Source organism: Malus sylvestris, chromosome 10 (assembly GCF_916048215.2).
Source record: "Malus sylvestris chromosome 10, drMalSylv7.2, whole genome shotgun sequence".
NCBI classification, from domain to species: domain Eukaryota; kingdom Viridiplantae; phylum Streptophyta; class Magnoliopsida; order Rosales; family Rosaceae; genus Malus; species Malus sylvestris.
This window is the reverse complement of record NC_062269.1, coordinates 16,478,684-16,492,207: the sequence shown is the minus strand read 5'-3', so window position 1 is coordinate 16,492,207 and position 13,524 is coordinate 16,478,684. Positions and strand designations below refer to the sequence as shown.

Genomic DNA, 13,524 nt, shown 5'->3' with positions numbered 1-13,524 from the left:
CCTCTCTCCTCCCTCACGGCTTTCTCTCACTCTTTCACTCTCGACTTGTACGGACACACTCACCACCAAGCCTACAAGCACGGATCGAAGGTTGTGAAGGTACCATCGTGCTCGTGAGGACTATACGAACTCAACCACACCCATTTCAGGTAAGAAATCTTTCGATTTCACGTCGAAATCCCAAGCACCGATTTTGGCACTGTTCATGAACTTTTTGTTGGTTCATTTTTATGACAATCCAAGCTCATAGTGAGCTTAGTGAGGTCCCAAGGAAGCTTGGAGTGCTTCGTTGGAAGGATTTGGACGTCGGGATCACGAGGGTTAAGTTTGGCCGGTTTTGCTTGGATTTTTCCGGTGAGATTTAGTTGTTTTTGAAGCTTAAAAGTAGTATATTGTGATTCTACATGTTGAGGGCTTTAAATTGATATATTATACGAAGAAAAGGGTTGAGAAACGAAGGAGAACAAGGCATTTGAAAAATGCCTAGAATCCGGCCACCGGAGAAAAACCAGTCCGGCGAACTCGCGAGGAAGAAGGTGCGCGTGGGAGCGCGTGGACCCGTGCCTTCCTTGGCGCTTGGGGGCGCGTGCCACAGTAAAAAAATATTTTAAAATTTTTTCGACGTCCGTGACGTCGAGTAGGTCAATGTGGTATATTCATATACCCAATTTGAGCACCGTATGAGAAAGTTATTACGATTATTGGTTAGGTGCTTTAAATAACGTTTTATAGTTTTCGCATTTAGGTGAAAATGTGAATTGATGATCCGACCGTTGGATCGTCACCAAACTTTGATACGTTGTAATACGTAATATTTGAGGATTATTGGAACTTACGGATTGGGAATCCGAGTTACGGATCTTCCGGAATTGGAGTTGTAAGTTCATAAAATAAAATGTTAACCGTCACTTAGTTTTGGAAATTGACGGAGATCCGACCGTTGGATGGTAATGAAATTTCAGGATGTTGTCCTAGAGATATATTGTGGACTCTGGAAGTTATGGATTTAAAATCTGAGTTGCAGATCTTTCGGATCAATCTATGTAGTGACGTATTTTATATAAGTTATATTCTATCGATATGATTTCTGAGGTTGGATTTGATTATTGTTCTAGGCGGCGATCGTCATGACGCCTTGATGAGTTGTGCTAGGGAGTTGTAGGGCGAACTCCAGGTGAGTGGGCAGTTTTGTTTTCGTATTACCTATATACTATTGAGTTTTCCCAGAAATTGAATTTAAATGAAGGCATGATTTAAAATGCCATGGATAGATTTATATGAAAAGTATGATTTGAAATGCCATGCATAGAAATATATGAAAAGCATGAATTGATATATGATGCATATATATATGTGAATTGGTGCTGTGGACGCACAGGTAAGTATCAGGTGAGTTTTATATTATTCATGTGCATTGTTGATGTGTATATTGTGGATAGCTCATAACCTGCAATCATGGTGTTAGTGCTTATATTATTCACCACACCGCACGCTCGTCTTGGATCCAAGTAGGTGGATGTCGTACAGACCAAGTGAGGGTTCCGACATGCTAGTCGTATAGATTACTAGATGTGATTCCGACTAGTGGGTGACCTTAGATTATGTGCACAGATGATTGATGAGAGAAGCACTAGAGCGTATTATTACACCATCCATGTCGTACAGACTACTTCAGGTAGTTCTGACTTATCTGCAGTGTAGTGCCGTACAGGTCATCGAGGTGACTCCGGTTGGATTGGATGTTGAGCTATGGAATTAACTGTACAGGACTAACTGCAGGGTCTCCGGTTAATTCAACTTTTCACCTGTTACATTGATGCATCATTTATTTTGTTTTCGAAATTAAAACATGGCATACTTTCGGGTTTTAAAGAAAAATTGATGATTCGAGATTTATGAAAAGTATTATGTTATTATACTATTTTCTGGGAAAAGTATACAGGTTTTACAGTGAGGGGTTAGAATTATTTTTGGCGAAATGTTTTTGAAAAGCTTGGTTTTACTGACCCACTCAATTTTGTTTTTCGCCCCTCCAGGTTCTTGATAGCAGAGTTTTGGTGGCCACGAGGAATCCAACGGTATTCTGACAGAAATCACAAAAGTAGGACTCACCCTCGAGGGTTTCCATTTTAATAATTGTATTTTAAAAGCTTCCGAACTGTGTAAATGGTTACGTCACTCTCATGTGATGGCCAACATGCCCTCTTTCGGGACGGGGTGTGTCACCAATTATAAAATCACATTTTAATATAAAACACATTTATAAAACCAAGTCATATCCACAAAGGATACTAATATAAGAAAACAGGGTAATAACCATATCACATATGTTAAAGTCACTCACCAAGACAAGTTCGCAAAGCCTCACTGAGTATCTAGTAATACTAATTTTAGTAATTTAAATGGTTCAATACCAATTGACCAAAAGTTAACTTCCAATCAGCGGTGGGGTCCACATCCTTACGTAATTTGATTCGGAAAATCCACAAATTGGATTTTAGATCCGTAACTTTCTAAAGTCCACATTATGCTCATAGAACAACATACCAAAATTCTCATCGAGATCCGATGGCCGGATCTCTGCCAATTTCTAGAATTAGGTGACGGTCAACAATTAGTTTTACAAACTTAGAAATTCAATTCAGGAAAATCCATACATCGGATTCCTGATCCCTCAGTTTCTAATGTCCTCAAATATTATTTGCTATAATACATTAAAGTTTGGAGACGATCCAACAGTCGGATATTCAATTCATATATTGATCAAGTAATGTATCGTAATGAAACTAAGTTCAAACAATCAAATTACGTCATACGGATATCAAACATAAACTCAGGGCATCTAATAGTATATAGAAAGACATCGTCGGTCCACTAGCTACGCGCTACCGCGGGTGGCGGTCGGGCGCCCCGACTTGCTAAAAAATTCAAGTATTTCCAAAAAATTACAAATTTTACAGGCAAGTAGATTTCAATGAGAGGAACAACTTTCATACCTGGGCTGAAGTCCAATTCGGCTAGAAAGTGGCTTGAAAACTCCTCGATCTGTCGGAACCCTAGAAATTAGGTACGGTTCAATTCAACGTGAAACTTGAAGGAAATTTTGTGAAAAACATGTTCATTTGAGCAACATCTATATAGCATGCAATTAACAATTAAAGGCGGAGTCATGCTTGCATGCACTCAAAACAAAACATTACCCATTAAATTCAAAGCCTAGTAGTTAGGTGAACCAAGACTCAACTCAAAACAAAGTGAGTTGAGAAATTATACATTTGTTGATTCCTTTTTGCATAAGCAAAGGATAATCACCCAAGAGATAGGGCCTTCATTCCTTGCTTCTTAGCTCCATGGATTTGGATGGAAGAATTGGTTTCTCCAAGTTCTCAAAGATGAGAACCTCTAAGTCTCCACACCAAGGAAAGATTGATGAAGAAATGAGTGACCTAGAGGAAGTAAGATTGCCAGCTATGTTCCTCTAGGGTGGCCGGCCCCTTAGAGAGAAAAGAGAGTTTGTGTTCTCATCTTTTCTCCAAAAGAAACCCTAATGAAGAAAAGGCTATAAAGTCATATTTATACCTTCCTTCATTGGAGTGGCAAACTTGTAATAAGTCCAAAGCCCACTCCTTTATCAATATGGTCGGCCATAGGATGTTATTGGGCTATGTGGGCCTTTGTGAATATTTAGTCATTAAGTTGTCATACAACTTAAGTCAATGGGCTTGATGTTTGAAGCCTATTGGGCCTTGAGGCCCAAAACTAACAGGTCTTTAACGAACTTTATTCGTTTAATTAATTAACTTATTAATTAATCCTTGCCATAAATAATTAAACCATTTAATTATCCTTACTCATCTCCGTTGTTTCTTCAATCTTTACCTTACACGGTGTACGATCCATTAGGTTCCTTTTAGCGAGGCAGTGGGCGATTATAACTCTTTCAAATCGATTGTGAATTGAAACTTACTTTCAATTCTCCCTTTAGTGAGTATACACGTTTAGGGCTTCCACAAACCATGAGTGACACCTAGCAGTATGTCATGGTTACCCAAGCTAATCAGAAGAGGTGGAGAACCTATTCAGTTTAGGATTACAATGCAATACGGTCTTTCTCTAATACAATACTCTTGACCACATTGTTTGGATTGATAGTTTATTCATGTCTACTATCCAATGTGATTCATTCACTTATATGATTACCTTGAATGTGATTTGGAATGACTTCCTAAATCTCATTCATACTCTGGCCATAGATTCTTAATCATATCATAGAGTATTCTCCCTCAAACGGTTTGAAGGTTAGAGATCCCTTGTTGTGCATTCACTTGCCTCCATGGCTAAGTGGCTTAACCCCAACTATGCCGTGGACACCCTCGAATGGAGTGACTTTGACATAGTCAAAGATCAAGGACTTAACCACAAGACAACTATGATGCCTTAGGTCAAAGGACTACTTTGCATTATCCCAACCATGAGTTCTCATGTGACATGAGTATGAGAACTCCTCGTTGTTCGTGTTCAGTGGACTCATTCGCTATTGAGCACCTACATGCTTGTCTTGGTGTCAATTACACCAATGACTCGAGACCAGTCACTCTTCATGAGAGAAGACACAACATGTACTGATCTTAATGGACTGTCAATGCCCAATTGGCAATCCTATGATCAGGAACGTTAAGGATATGTATTCGAAAGAGAATGGTCTCATAAATCTAACTTGTTTAAATTACATGCTCCTAATTACATATTCCTTGGACTTATCGTTTAAGCATATAACATTTATATGAGACGGCTTAAAACAATAATCTTTGCCCTTGATATTAAACTAGATTAGTTTAACATGTGAAATGTCTGTAAAGTATCATCATATGATTGGTTTTAGGGCACATTTCCAACAAAACCCAACTCCACCGCCTCCAATGTTGATTGGGATTTGTTCCTGGACTCCAAGGACACTTGAGGGTGGTGATGGTTGACTGAAATCCCTTCTAAAATGGGCGGATTGCAACCGTGGCTTCAAAACACCCATCGTCGGTTCTTCACCAAATTACTCCAAATTCGTTCGAATTTTGGGTGAAAATGGAAGAAGGAGTGGCGATATGAAGCTTGGGCTTGTTAATTCGGTCCAATTCGATGGAAATCCGATGGAAAACCATAAGAAAATATGGAGGAACGGGTCGGGTGCACGGGTCAAGAGGAAACCCAATTTCCCCCTCTTTCTTTCCTTCCCTCCTTTCCCTCCTTTCCTCCTCCCTCATTCGCCACCTCATTTCTCTCTCCACCTCCCTTTGGCCGAATGATAGGAGCATATTTATGCGACTTAGTTAGCTTGTTTTCTTGTATTTACTCAGTTAGTTTCTATTTATTATAGTGATTTAAGCTATTTTCGTGTGTTTTCAGGTCCAAATAACAAAGTTGGCAAGAAAGTGCATTTTGGTGCATTTTTAGAGCAGTTTTGGGCTTGGAATGCATAGCATGTGCATGGAGCAAGGTGGATGGACGAAATTGAAGACCTAAAGATGCTAGGAACATGCTACAAATCTGGAGAAACCAGTTCAGGACAAAGAAGATAAGGAAAGAGCAAGAAACATGGAACATTATCCAAAACATTATCGAAACCAACCTTATCTTATCCTGTCTCTACCTTATCCTATCCCTTTTCTACCTTGATTCCAGCTGCAAGGGGGAATTCTTTTCATATTAGGACATGTAAAACCTGATTTCTACAGGACTTAGTGATAAGCTCATATTTATATATATTTTACATAAAATTCACTTGTCTTTTCTTAGTTAGTTCCTTATATTTTTGAGCTATTTACTATGTTTTTGTGTTTTGTGTGATTTATCAAGCAAAGAAAAGAAAAGTAGCACAAGTGAATTATTAAGTAACAAATTCGTCAAAACTGCCTGTGCAGATTATCTGACTTTGGAAGCATGTTACAAACAGCTCAGAATGAATGAGAGAATGAGCCTTATATGCGTGGAAAGCTACGGATATCTATTTTCTGGAGCAATTTACGGATTGTTAATCTCATTTTTCTAGAAGAAGTTATGGGCATTGTAACACTGAAAGGTTAGAAAAGGGCTAAGCAGATTTGGCTAATAAAAAGAGAAAGGCAACACATGGGCAAAGGAAACACACACACATGGGTAGGAATTGTGTGTGTTTTGTGGTTGAAATGATGCAAAGAACATGTGTGTGTGCAAGTGTAACAGCTAGGATGATAACAAGGTAGCAAACACATGGCAAAGAAAAGAACATGGCAGCAAACACATGGAGCACACACATGGGCAGAAAATGTGTGTGTTTGGTGGTTGAAATGATGAAGCATGTGTTGTAAATGTAAAGGGGAAACATGACAACACACACTCACACAAGCTGCACATGCAAAGGAAATGGAGTGGTCCTCTCTCAAGCCTATAAATACCACCTCCCATATTCATCAACAAAAAAACAAATTTTCTCCTTGCTTTGGCCGAAACTTCCCACCACCATTCTCTCTAATTTCAGCCAAAAACCACCCCTAGCCACACCACCCATCAATCCTAAACCTTTCCATACCATTCCCCATCCATTCTACACCATAAAAACCACCTAAAACCGTCCAAAACCTCTAGTGCCGCTGCTTGCAAGGAAGGAAAGAGAAGGAACATCTTGTGTCGTGCCTATGCCCAAGCCTTGGGAGTGTTGGAGCGTTTCTAGGTGTTTTCTATCTTTGATTTCAATGTTTAAATTAAGTTATCTTTGTGTAATTGCGAGTATGAGGAACTAAACCCCCCTTGGCTAGGCGGGGATTCAAAACCATGTTTATGCTTGCTATATGATTTGATTACTTCCAATTGCGTTTCATGAATTGTGAATTTAATTTACTTATCTCTATGAATTAAAACTACTTTGTGTATGTTGGTTGAGAGTGCACGCTTAATTTTCATGCATAAGTTTGATGCTAGGATATAAGGAAGTTTCACCTAATCGTTATGAACTTATATGAAGGATGATTTTGAGAAACATGTTTATTTGAATAACATCTATAGCATGCAGTTGCAGTTAACAATTAAAAGGCGGAATCATGCTTGCATGCATTAAAAAACAAAACATTACCCATGAAATTCAAAGCCTAGTAGATTGGTGAACCAAGACTCAACTCAAAACAAAGTGAGTTGAAATTTATACCTTTGTAGATTCCTCTTTGCATAAACAAAGGCTAATCACCCAAAGAGAGGGCCTTCATTCCTTGCTTCTTAGATCCATGGATTTGGATGGAAGAATATGGTTCTCCAAGTTCCCAAAATTGAGAACCTCTAAGTATCCACACCAAGGTAAGATTGATGAAGAAATGAGTGACCTTGGAGTAGTGGGATTGCTAGATACACCCTCCAAGGGGGCCGGCCTCTTTAGAGAGAAAGGAGAGCATTGTGTTCTCTCCAATTTCCTAAAAGAAAACCCTAAATGAATTTTGGCTATAAAGTCATATTTATACCTTTATTCATTGGAGTGGCAAACTTGTAATTAAAGCAAGTTCACTACCCTCCTCTAAATGGCCGGCCATGGGGTTTTGTTTAGGCTTTTGGGCCTTTGTGAATTAAGTTGTCATACAACTTAAGTCAATGGGCTTGACGTTCGAAGCCCATTGGGCCTTAAGGTCCAAAACTATCCCGAGGTCTTTAACGAACTTATTCGTTTAATTAATTAACATATTAATTAATCCTTGCCATAAATAATTAAACCATTTAATTATTCTTACTCATCTCCATTGTTTCTTCAATCTCCGCCTTACACGGTGTACGATCCATTAGGTTCCTTTTAGCGAGGCAGTGGGCGATTAAAACTCTTTAAAATCGATTGTGAATTGAAACTTACTTTCAATTCTCCCTTTAGTGTTTATACATGTTTAGGGCTTCCACAAACCAAGAGTGACACCTAGCAGCATATCATGGTTACCCAAGCTAATCAGAAGAGGTAGAGAACCTATTCAGTTTAGGATTACAAATGCAATACGGTCTTTCTCTAATACAATACTTTTGACCACATTGTTTGGTTTGATAGTTTATTCATGTCTGCTATCCAATGTGATTCGTGTGCTTATATGATTACCTTGAATGTGATTTAGAACGACTTTTCAAAATCTCATTCATACTCTGGCCAGAGATTCTTAATCATATCATAGAGTATTCTCCCCCAAACGGTTTGAAGGTTAGAGATCCCTTGTTGCGCATTCACTTGCCTCCATAGCTAAGTGGCTTAACCCCAACGATGCCGTGGACACCCTCCTGATGGAGTGACTTTGACATAATCAAAGATCAAGTACTTAACCACAAGACAAACGTGATGCCTCAGGTCAAAGGACTACTTTGCATTATCCCAACCATGAGTTCTCATGTGACATGAATATGAGAACTCTTCGTTGATCGGTTCAGTGAACTCATTCTCTATTAAGCACCTATGTACTTGTCTTGATGTCACACACACCAATGACTCGAGACTAGTCACTCTCCCTGAGAGAATACACAGCACGTACTGATCTTAACGGACTGTCAATGCCCAATTGGCAATCCTATGATCAGGAAGGATGTGTCTACGAAAGAATGGTCTCATGAATCTAACTTCTTTAGATCGCATTCTCTCAATCACGTATTCCTTTGGACTTATCGTTTAAGCATATAACTATTATATGAGACGGCTCAAACAATAATCTTTGCCCTTGATATTAAACTAGATTAGTTTAACATGTGAAATGTCCGTAAAGTATCATCATATGATTGGTTTTAGGGCACATTTCCAACAATCTCCCACTTGCACTAGAGCCAATCAGCTTGGTCATCAGTGATGATACCTCTTATGTAGTCATTTCATAAATGGCTGAATAGTAGGCCTAGACAATGGATATCTATATGTTATCCATAGAAGCAACCTTGAGAATAACGACGTCACCATTATACATGATTCTCAATCATGTGGTTCAGTCTCTCATTTGAGTTCGGATCTTGATGAGACCTTGATTCCCTGGCTTGAGCTATCGCCCCATTAGTGTCGTAGTGTCGGTACACTAGAGACACTTTCTGGTTGGAACTGAATAGAGAGTTCATAAATGAACTTTCCCATCCAAACAACATTGTTGTAAGCTTCTATATGGCAATATATTTTGCATTCATAATGGAACACACTAAAGTCATTAGTTTTAATGTTTCCATCCAAATATCTCTTTAGTCATAATAAAGAGATATCTGATTATCTCTTCATTCATAATGAAGAAACATCCAATGATGGATTAGATTCATAATCTAATACATTTACGCTTCCTTTACGTTACTCTAATTCTTCCTCATTCTTTGAGGAATCTGTCCTTTAGTATTTCTTAAATACTTAAGGACTCACTTGACAGTTGCCATGGTTCTGATCCTGGGCTTGCACTGATATCGTCTTGTACCGTTCTAGGTACAACTCATATCAATGTTTTTCATACAATATGAAATACATAAATCCCCTTTATGCGTATGCATAAAGGATTCTATTTACGCATTATTTCTTTGGGAGTCAAAGAGTACGTTCTCTTTGAGAAGAGCAACTTCTTAGTCTCACTAGAGTTGTCCTTCTAATTGAAGTTTATCATCATATGAGAAACTTCCTAGCATCTATTGTCTATTATTAGGGATTGATATAATCCAATTATATCATGAAATATATCATTATAGATTTCCATCCTATGTATATAGACTATATCTCCCATATACATTCTATCTTCATATAATGTTTCAAAGTCATAACTTTAAAGAAGAAGTATTCTTTTCATTTCCAAAATTAATATATCATATATATTTAAATTTTAGGAACATGATTAACTCCCATATACATTCTATCTTCATATAATGTTTTAAAGTCATAACTTTAAAGAAGAAGTATTCTTTTCATTTCCAAAATTAATATATCATATATATTTAAATTTTAGGAACATGATTAACTCCCACTAATCTTTTGTAAACCTAGTAAACAAAAGATTCATTTACATCTTTATGAGAAATCAAATGATTTGATCCATTTCTCATAAGATGCTTATAGCTCCCACTAGCTTGCTAAGATTCATGATGGTTGGATCTCTACAACTTATATGTCTTGTGATTCATAGTTTTAGACATATATATTATGAAGACTATCTTAATAATGGTTTCGGAAACCCATATAATGTCCAAACATTGAATCACCATTTAGTTGTAGCTAGCTATCTTCGAATTAATTGAAACCAAAACTACGTCAAAGATGGTTTCTTCAAAGTCAACCATCATTTTGATTGTAGTTACCTTAAGCTACCAATTAGCTTATGAAGGTTTCATTATTTCGGGTCAAATGGTACTTTACCATTTCCTTGAGTATATATCGTATATATACACTCAATGTAGTCATAAGGATTTTCATTCTTATTTCTTTCGAATTAAGAGGTGTAACTCTATGACATAGTCATAAAGTTCAAACCATTCAACTGAGATGGTTTATAAATCCTTCTCGACTACCTTGGAGCTTGTGGTATAGGAACTAGGTTGTTATATTTGTTGATTACTATCTTGTCTCTCAAAGAACCCATTCTTTGAGTTCTATCTTTCGTTCATTTGCGTTTAGGCAAATCATATTGTAGGATTACAATGAACTACCCAACAAAACAACATTTGTTAGTTGGTTTATAGAAGCGATATCCAAAAGTTAATTTAAGGATATCCCACAAGAATGTTATCAAACAAATATTGCTTATAAGCACACAACCCCAAATCTTAACATGCTTAAGATTTGTCTTTCTTTCCAACTACATCTTATGGAGTCATGAAAATTTTGGAAGATCTTCTAATTGACAATCATATTGTTTTAGAAGTATATATCCTATAGTCCAACCGAGAGTGATCTTCGGTGAATGTCATACAACATGAGTAGTATTATGTTGTGGACAAGTGCCACTAACATCTAAGTGAATTAACCTCAACAACTTTGTGATTCTTTCTTCTTTCCAAAAGAATAAAGATTCGAACATTTCGCCTCTATACAACTTTAACAAGAAGGTATTGGATCCGGATCTAACGATCCAAAGCATCCATCTTTCACCAACTCGTAACTTATGGTTTTAGAGGTATCACAACTAGTTGGGATTAGTCACTACCTTGCAACCCTTTTGGGTTTTAAGCATCATTATATTCTAAACAGTTAACACTACCATATCATCTCTACTATAGAGACAATCAATTATATTACTATAATCCAATCATTGATTAATAAAGAACAATGTTTTGTCAAACAAAACATTCATCCATCTCTACTATAGTGACGGAATTAAATTCCTTAAAATTGGAATGTAAAGACAATCTTTGGTTTTTCCAATTTCTTTGGTAGTTCATATGAGGAAGTAAGTACTATCTGCTTTCACAGAGATCTATATTTTATTCACGTTCCGAATGTGAAGCACATTTTCTTCTCTCATATATCTTCTACTTCTTATTAGTCACACTTTTACAACGATTGTAAAACATAGTTACTAATACGAAATCAAGCATTCAAGTAGAAGAACCAACTGTTTTGAACTATTCAAGAACAATTTACAACACCTTCGAAAGGTGTGTTCTTGACACTTGCAAGACATTTCTTGCAAATACCCCTTCCAATGTCCATCCTTTCATAAAGAAAGTTTGTTCCCTTGGAGTTAATTCTTATCTTCTTCATTTGACTTTCACCATTGACTACATTAGTCATGGTCCCTAAACTCCCACTATCTCTCTTGAAACCTTTTTCAATTGTTTTATACACATCAAACGATTTTGGAGAGTATGTGTTTATTGTTCACTACATAGTTTACAATAAACTTAGTGAACCATTAGGATAGGGACATAAAGGTGAAGTCCTAGCTTAGTTTCCGTCTCATTAAGTGGTTTATCACTTCAACACTCAATGATTCAAAATCATCATAAGTCCATGTTGATGGACTATTTTTGTCAGCCAACCATTATGTTCTAAACATAATTACAAACTTTCAAGAGTTGTACAAGGCAACTCTCATTTCTTCATACAACAATTTGTAAGTGAAGAATCATGGCACATAAAGTGTCCATGCACTTGTGCTTTCTTCTAAAGTTCCTTGTTCATGTAACAAAGAAACAAGCACTAATGTTTGCATTGATTAAGAGTTGTTCAAAGCAACTCTTATTTCTTCATACAACAAATTGTAATTGAAGAATTATGACATTAAAAGTGTTGTCCTCTTTATGATAGACTTTATCTAACATGTTCTTCCAATGATACATTATCAATAGGAAGATTGTGAGGATGAGACTACTTAGGTACTTCTACAATCCATTTAAGACAATCTTTGGGATTGTTGTACCAAGTCCGGAAACTAAAGCATTCAGCTTTTATTTATCAAGTGTGGGATAGCGTTTGCAAATATAATGGTAAGTAGATACATAACGAATATAAATTGATTGATTTTAAGCCATTTGATTCGGGTCTTTAAATCAAATAGCACCACCCACTATTTTTTGCAAATTCCATATCCCTCATTGGAATTCGAGAGTTTTGGATGAAACTCTTAGTAGGGTATGGGAGACTCACTACTACCAAGCCCACCTCAGAAGAAAATCATATTGGCTAGCGTTAATAATAATCAGAGAGTACGCTTACTCATTTGCATCTCTTGCAAGTACCCATCTAGTTTGGCCTCTAGAGAATGATGCCTCAGAAGAATATCATATTGGCACATTGCACTTAGTTAAATCATTCCCACCATGCTAGTTCAAGTAGGGGTTCAAGGATGGCCTCAGAAGAATATCATATTGACCACACTCGTTGCCTACCTTTCACTTCATCATATGTGTATAGGCTTCTCCTGAATGTAAGCACATACTTTGCAACCCCAGAACTGGATGAATACGGTGTATGAGTCACAAACGATTGAAGCCTACCACGGTGGAAGGCCACGAAAGAGTGTTCAAAGCACTCTCACGCTTATCAACTTAATAATGGTTTGGTTGAGGGTTTTAGGTCTCATCACATATAAATATTCATTTTAATCTTTATTAAAACAATTTTGGTCCTATTACAACTATTGGTCCATTTGATTGTTTTAGTTGTATATAATACTCCCACTATGCTTATAAAACGGTTTTTAAAGCAAGAGTATATGATACTACTAACATAAGGTTTGCATTCATTGATGGACTATATAGTTGCCTTAGGGCCTTAGGATGACTATGAACCTTTGTTTAGATTCAACACGAGCCTTGTGTTGAATCTCGGTCTAGGGATGGTGATTGATTTTAGTTACGCGTTTAATCACATTAAGGCGTGTTGTCTTAGGGGCGTTGGACCCAACTACTTCATTTTCATGCATATCAAATAAAGCAAGAAAGAAGTACTTCAAAGTAAAGGTGAGCTTATGCTCATTACAACATTTGCATAAATCAAATTACTTTAAAGTAAAGAAGAGCTTATGCTCTTTTACAACATTTGATTAAATCAAATTACAACCAAAATCTAATCTACACATTCCCATG

At 37.0% G+C, this 13,524-nt stretch overlaps 1 long non-coding RNA gene across 1 annotated transcript; it reads left to right on the top strand.

Annotated features, from left to right (window-relative positions):
• Positions 1-237: 237 nt before the first annotated feature.
• Positions 238-2,185, top strand: LOC126585524 (uncharacterized). The gene is made up of 3 exons (XR_007610562.1): positions 238-354; positions 1,116-1,174; positions 2,037-2,185. It is a non-coding gene; the product is annotated as an uncharacterized LOC126585524 (long non-coding RNA).
• Positions 2,186-13,524: the final 11,339 nt, after the last annotated feature.